The sequence below is a fragment of the Capra hircus genome, chromosome 24, assembly GCF_001704415.2.
Source record: "Capra hircus breed San Clemente chromosome 24, ASM170441v1, whole genome shotgun sequence".
In the NCBI taxonomy this organism is placed as follows: domain Eukaryota; kingdom Metazoa; phylum Chordata; class Mammalia; order Artiodactyla; family Bovidae; genus Capra; species Capra hircus.
The window spans coordinates 22892069-22900536 of NC_030831.1; positions in this window are offsets into that span (position 1 = coordinate 22892069).

The window sequence follows — 8468 nt, forward strand, 5'->3', positions numbered from 1 at the left end:
AATACTAGAATGGGTTGCCATTTCCTCCTCCAGGGGATCTTTCTGACCTGGGGATTGAACCCACGTTTCCTAGATTGGTAGGTGGAGTCTTTACTGCTGAGGCACCAGGGAAGCCTGTATCAACAGTTCAGTTCAGTTGCTTAGCCGTGTCTGACTCTTTGCAACGCCATGAACTGCAGCACGCCAGGCCTCCCTATCCATCACCAACTCCCAGAGTCCACCCAAACCCGTGACCATTGAGTCAGTGATGCCATCCAACCATCTCATCCTCTGTTGTCCCCTTCTCCTCCTGCCCTCAATCTTTCCCAGCATCAGAGTCTTTTTAAATGAGTCAGCTCTTCACATCAGGTGGTCAAATATTGGAGTTTCAGCTTCAGAATTAGTCCTTCCAATGAACACCTAGGATTGGTCTCCTTTAGGATGGACTGGTTGAACCTCCTTTCAGTCCAAGTGACTCTCAAGAGTCTCCTCCAACACCACAGTTCACAAGCATCAATTCTTCGGTGCTCAGCTTTCTTTATAGTCCAACTCTCACATCCATACGTGACCACTGGAAAAACCACAGCCTTGACTAGATGGACCTTTGTTGACAAAGTAATGTCTCTGCTTTTTAATATGCTCTCTAGGTTGGTCATAACTTTCCTTCCAAGGAGTAAGCATCTTTTAACTTTATGGCTGCAATCACCATCTGCAGTGATTTTGGAGCCCAGAAAAATAAAGTCTGACACTGTTTCCACTGTTTTCCCATCTATCTGACATGAAGTGATGGGACCAGATGCCATGATCTTCGTTTTCTGAATGTTGAGCTTTAAGCCAGCTTTTTCACTCTCCTCTTTCACTTTCATCAAGAGGCTCTTTAGTTCTTCACTTTCTGCCATAAGGGTGGTGTCATCTGCATATCTGAGGTTATTGATATTTCTCCCAGCAATCTTGATTCCAGCTTGTGTTTCTCCAGCCCAGCATTTCTCATGATGTACTGTGCATATAAGTTAAATAAGCAGGGTGACAATATACAGCCTTGACATATTCCTTTTCCTATTTGGAACCAGTCTGTTGTTCCATGTCCAGTTCTAACTCTTGCTTCTCGACCTGCATACAGGTTTCTCAATAGGCAGGTCAGATGGTCTGGTATTCCCATCTCTTTCAGAATGTTCCACAGTTTATTGTGATCCACAACAGTTAGTTCCTTTTTATTGCTGAATTTAGTCCATTGCATAAATATATCACAATGTGTTTATCTACTTCTCTGTTGATAGACATTTGGGTTGTTTACCAGGTTTAAAACTTATGAATGAAACTGCTTAAAATTTTTTATATAAGCACCTTAAGGGTCTATGTTTTCATCTCTTGAATAAATATTCCTGATCAGTTTTATTTTTTTAATGAATATTTTCATTTCTTTTTGGAAAATTCTTCATAAGTCTTATAGAGGCTATCAATTTATTTATCCATTCAAAAAATCAGCTTTTAGTTTTATCTATTGTCTCCTTTGGGGTCATTTTGTTTTCTTATTGATTTCCCTGTTTATTTCTTCTTTTTGTTTATTTGAGGTTTAATTTACTCTTTCTTCTAGATTCTATGGCAGGAACTCATATTAACTTGAGACCCTTCTTTCCTAATGTTAGAATTTAATGTGATAATTTTCTGTTTAAGCACTGCTTTACCTGCATCTCACAGTTATACTGTATTTCATTTATATTCAGTTAAAAGTTGTTTCTAATTTTCCCAGTGATGTACTTTTTGATTTAGAAGTGCAATTTTAATGTTCCTACATATGAGGGGTGCCAGACATTGTTCTGATTCCTCATTTAATTCCATTATGGACAGAAAATGTACTTTGAATGATTTCAATCCTGTGGAATTTTGTGAGGTTTATCTTATGGTCCAGACTATGATCTTTCCTAATAAAAAATCCATTTTCACTTGAAAATAATTTTATTCCTTTCTTGACTAATGTGTTTAATAAATTACATTTAGGACAAATTGCTTGATAATGTTTTTATCTTTTTATATCCTCATTTTCTACTAGTTCTATCCATCATTGAGAGAGGGATGTTGATGCCTCTTACTATAACTGTTATGTTAATTATCAGTTGCCGCACCACAAATACCCCCAAATTTAGTGGCTTAAAACATCACTACAGATCTATTATCTCAAAGTTTCCAGTTGCCTTCAAGATTTTCTCTGAATCTTTGGTTTTCATCATTTTGACTGTGATGTACCAATGAATGTTTTCTTTCATATCTTTCCTGCTTGGGGTTTTCTGAGAATCTGGAAACTGTGAATGTATATGTCTTACCAAATTTTGGAACTAGTCAACTAGATTATGTATTCAAATATTATTTCTGCCCTGTTCTCTTACTCCACTCCTAAATTACATGTGTATTTTTTAACTTTTTACTTTACATTGAAGTATAGCCAATTAACAGTGTTGTGATAGTTTTAGGAGGACAGCAGAGGGACTCAGCCATACATACACAGGTATACATTCTTCCCCAAATCCCCTCCCATGCATGTTAAACCTTATTGTCCCACAGGACCCTGAGATTCTGTCTTTCTTTCAACCCATTCTTCAGATTGGATCACTTTTCATATACCTTCAAGTTTACTTTCTCTTTCCCTTGTCATCCCCATTCTGCTCTTGAAACTGTCTTGTGAGTTTTTATTTCATTTATTGTATTTTTTTAACGTTTAGAACTTAATTTTAGTTCTTTTTGACACTTTTTACTTCTCTGCTGAAATTTCCTTTCATTTATTCACTGTGAGGATAACTTCCTTATGTCATTGAGTATAGTTGGAATAGCTGCTTAAAGACTCTTGTCCACTCACCCCAAGGCCTGGATCATTTAGGGGTTGGGTTTCTTGTCCTTTCTCTTGAGAATAAGTCAAAATATTCCTTGATCTCTATATTCTAAGTAATTTTGGAGTTTATCTGGCCACCATGAATATGAGTTTGTGAAAACATACTTTCTTTTAAATCCTGCCAAAGAGTTTATTTATTTTTTTTTCCATTTGCTCTGGTAGCGGTAAGCTTGGATGAACTAAAACTGCTCCTTTTGCAGCAGCTGAAATGTCAGTTCAGCTTTTCCTCTTTAACTGACTTCCATGATCTGCTTCACACATCCATGATTTCAGGTTCTCCAGATAGATGAACACAGTGTGTGTACAGAAGTGATTTTGGCTCCCTCTTTTCTGGGGAGTAGAAAATGGCAATCCGCTCCAGTACTCTTGCCTGGAAAATCCCATGGACAGAGGAGCCTGGTAGGCTACAGTCTATGGGGTGGCAAAGAGTCAGACACGACTGAGCGACTTCACTTTCACTTTCTGGGGAGTAGTTCCTCACTTTCCAGGAGCTGTAGTTTCCTTGAAGCCCATCCTTGTTTCTCTGGGTCAGAAAGGCTGCGGATGTTCTGGAGGAATTTTACCCACTCAGTACTTGGTGCCTTCTGAAGCATTCGTTTAAGCAAAGAATTGTAGAAAAGGTAAAAGCTTCTGCATTATACCTGTTTATGAGTGTCAGCTGCCAATATCCACCTACCTTCCCCTCCTACAGTGCCTTCAGATGCCTGTTTTGTTGTGTAGGGAGACCTTGCAGGCAGGGTATGTGGTAACTGAAATCTGTGAATTTTGTAGCCAGGCTCTCCCTTTTAATAGGAACTGCTACTGCAGAGCCCTGTAAAGCAAGAACATGGTTCTGATACGTGGGGGTTTTGGTAACAGGTATTATGCAATGTGAGGACTGTCTGTATTTATATTTTGTTCAGAGTCTATGTAATTGCTTTCTAGAGTTTGGTTGTTCTGGTTGGATCTTTCTTGTCCTGTTTCTATCATGGTCTCATGTTTTCTTTTCCCTTCATAGCACTTTTCACAATTTAAAGTTATTTAATTTATGGCTCTTTACTTACTTATTTTCACACTGTGCTGTTAGAATTGTATGACCAATCAGAGCTACCCATAGGTACGCATTGAATGAAGGAATGATGTCTTCCATGATGATAAAACTTAGACTGCAAAATGGTTTCAGTTACAGTCAGGATACTTTATGGGGCCACAAACAGATAAACGGCATCACCATAGGAATCCAGATAAGATCTCCATGTGTGTTTAAGACCTAAGATAGGCCCTACTGCATATTGTAATTATAAGATCATCTGATCTCTACTTTTATCAGATATTTCCTTAATAGTGTCTAACTGGGAAAATGGGAAAGGCCAGGAAGTGTTAATAGTTTATAATGAAGCCAAGCACTTAACACATAGAGTTTTATGAGTCATTAAATGACTGAAAAGCTCTGTGTTTATAGTTTTTATAGCTGTGACAGATAACACTAACACCATATTTATATTCGTTAGAGAATAGGTCTCAAGTTTGATGTTTTAGAGACCCTGGTTCTTTATATAAAACATCTTTTGTAGTATCAATACTTAGCACAGAGTTGATGCTCAACAAACAGTTTCTTCCTTTTTGCCTCCCCATTCTCTTTCCCTTACCAAATCAAAGTGTTCTTTTCAGTCAGTTCAGTTTACTTGTTTCCAAGCACTGCTTTGCAACTCTATATTTGAAAAAAGCTTAGTGAAGCCGAGGCAAGAAATATCCTTTGTGTATGACAAAGCAGTTTCTACAGCAAAATTTTATACAGAGTGGAACACACATTTACTGCAAAATGAGGAAGAACATATTATCTTTCATCTAGCTCTCCAGTTTCACTTTGCTTGTACCCTGGTAAATGAAGAAACTTGGTTGAGATTTTAAAATGAATTTCTCAAGCACTCCTTAACTAGGGTGGAGGAGGGCCCCATGAATGGGGCATACCCCTCTTATATGATGACTTCCCTGATGGCTCAGTTGGTAAAAAATCCGCCTGCAATGCAGAAGACCCTGGTTCAATCCCTGGGTTGGAAAGATCCCCTGGAGAAGACAAAGGCTACCCACTCCAGTATTATGGCCTGGAGAATTCCATGGACTGTATAGTCCATGGGGTCACAAAGAGCTGGACACGACTGAGTGACTTGCACTTTCACTTTCACTTTCCTTTTATATGAAGTCTGATTCGAGCTCTTTCCTTCAGGAAGAGTCTCTTCAGGGTCACATAGCTTCTTCTGCCAAGCATATGACATTAGGGTAGGTGACATCATGAAATGTGATTAACTGCAGACAACAACTAGGACAGGTGACATCATGATATGTGATTAAATGGAGACAAGACAGATGTGCGATCTCCAAAAATGTCCTTGCCTACTGGATGTGGATACACAAACCTGTGTATCAGTGCTTCTCAAACTTTAATATGTGTAGGAATCACCTGTAAATCCTGTTAAAATGAAGACTCTAATGCAGAAGGTTTAGAGTAGAGTCTGAGCTTCTGCATTTCTAACAAGATCCCAGAGAACACCTATCTGAGGCTACGACTTTGACTGGTTAGATTACACTGCTGAGTTGCTGTGTCAGCTGAAATGGGGCTTAGAATATTTTCTTCTATTACCTCCTTTTTAAGATTATGTTTACTATAATCAGAATTCTTTAAGCTTCTTGGATAAAAAGGCTTAGTGTAAAATAAATCCCAGACAATGTCATTCACAACATCCCACGATTTTAGATTTTCTTGGCAATTGTTATTTCTGACATGTTGTTTAGTATACCTGACATGCCCAATCATAAGCTCGTATTGTTTTCTGTATGCGTAGTTATCATTCCAACCTCTGACTTCACAGATGAGGAGACTGAGGCTAGATTAATTACTTACAAGTTTTGAGCCTCTTTAACATGCAAAGAAAATAACATATGTTGATTTCAAAGCAGATCATAGTGTTGTTTTACCTGCAAAAAATTATTAAATAGTGCTGTGATTGTGATTTTAACCAATAAGTTTATAAAATAGTTAGAATTGTTTTTTCACTGCATTGAACCACTGCATTACTTTGCTATTATATCAACATAGTGTATTCCAGAGAACTCTTTTGCCAGGAAGACTGACACTTCATGTTTTAGTGGTAGTATTAAATGGGAACAATCACTTAAATGGTAAAAATTTTCCTTTGATCATAAACATTCAGCTTACTAAACTAATCTCTGCCAAATCAGAAGACATTGCTTATAATATTCTAGCAAAGTATATACATAATTAAATACAGAGATGTGATTAAATTCAGAATCTAACCAATATGTTTGAATATAAATTTAAAACATGAGAAATAATAGGAAATACCAGATATCTTCAGTTTTCAACTGTGACGTTCAAGTTGAAACTTTAATATTTTATCTGCTTATATTTTCATTGAAGTTTTATTTAGAATGAAAATGAATTCACCCCTCTACTCTCATCTAGTTCTGCAGTTTCCACAGCACATCACTCATTTCCTCTCATATATCTGCTTATGCTTCAAATGAAAAGTCTCTGAAACTGAACTCATTTTCTCCTTCCTCTAAATGTTGAACTAAGTGGAAATATAAATCTCCTAACATTAAATTGGAATTGTCTTTGAGTCTTTCTTCTCATTACCTCTATATATCATATCAGCCAGTTTCACTGATTCTTTCTTCCAAATGCTTTTGTTACTCTGAGAATCTTCCTGACATCACCCTTGCTCAAGCTATCATTAGCTCACACCTATTTTAGAAAACATCCCCTCTATTGATTTTTCTTCTTTTAGCCTCACTCCCCTCTAATCCATCCGTGAGTGTTAACACCAGATCATTCCTTTTAAAGCCATTATTAGGCTCACTGTCACCTGAATCCCCATAATAGCTCTCCATTATCTATAAAATAAAACACAAATTCTTTAGCCCGGTTTTCCAGGCTCCTTGTAATCTGGGCTCCAATCTACCTTTCAAGTTTTACTTTATACTAATTCCAACACAAGCCCTCTATTATTGTCAAATTGCTTGACTTTCTGTTACCCAAATGTGCCATATACTTTCCAGCCATTATGTCTTTTGCCATTTACCTGGCCTTGTAGGCATTTCATGCTCTCCTGTACCCAGGGAGATAAATTTAAGTGAAGACTACAGAATTTTTGACTGGTAATAGGCATTAGAGTTAATGGAGATCAACCTCTCACCTATTCCACCATTTTAAAAAACTAAGAACCACAAAAATATAGGTCCGTATTAATATCTAATGAACACTATAGTAATCATTGCCTAGGTTGTTTATTTTGGAAATCATGTGGTTTGTTTCATACCTACCATAATGCCTAAGTTTTTAATACATAATTCTATAAAGACCAACAATCTACTAAATTTAACCATCATAAACTATCCCAAGGAAGTTCAGATTAAGGCCAGTGTCCTACGTGTTCTATGGACCAGCTAAAGACAAGTTCTAAACTGACTTTTCATTGAACCTAAGATTTTGCTTGTCCCCAAAAATAGGTGCTCACACTTCATGCCTTGCTAATATCAAGATGAGTCTGCTAAAAATTTAATAGCTCAACTTTTAGTAGCTTTACAAAATTTCTCAATCTTTATAAGGGTGTATACATTGTGGGGGTGAGGGCAGAAATTGGCTGATTATAAAAAGCAAATCAACTAACATTCAGTGAAAAAATAAGTTTTTCAGTTGTGTCCAACTCTTTGCCACTGTATGGACTGTAACCCTACAGGCTCCTCTGTCCATGGGATTCTCCAGGCAAGAATCCTGGATTTGGGTGGCCATTGCCTTCTTCAGGGGATCTTCCTGACCCAGGGATCAAATCCACATCTCCTGCATTGCAGATAGATTCTTTACAGTCTGAGCCACTAGAGAATTATCCTCAATAGGGGATGATAGTAAGAGAGAACTCTATACTGAGGATAAATGGACTCTGCCACATACAAGTTAACATTATTAAGATTGAGAATAAAAACGTTGAAATAATCTTTTCTGGATGATTTCACTGGTCATACAATATTTTGTTAGGTGTGTGCCACTACTTTAAAGTGAGTCAGCTGCAGGTATTTCTGATGATTTGCTGTAACCTAAACTGAGCAGGGATATGATTTTACAGACGACCAACGTACTGTGATTTGAATTTTAAATACAAAATAATTGCACCTATTTGATAAGAACCTAGTATGGTTTATGGCAGTAATATTTTTTAGTTGCAAAGTATAATAAAACAGTGTGTACATTTTCAGAAAAGAAAGCACACCAGTCCAAAGGCATCTTTAGCAAACTACCTCAGCAAGTAGTGCCAAGTAGTGACAAGGCAGAACAAGATGTCCCCTCCTTACCAACGTACTGGCATGATGTCCACACCAGAGCTTAGCATCAGGAAGGGAAACTGGGGACAGGCGAGGAGTAAGAATATGAAATCATTATTGACTGGATGAGTTTACTTGCTAATGACTGAGCTTGCATATGCTATCACCAAGTGAAATGGTATCTCACCAGGAATGTAGCTTTAGGAAAAGATACTTTTATGCCCACTTGAATTCATGGCTTGTGTTATGAGAAGTGGTGGTCCTCAGGCTGAAGTCTACCAACAAT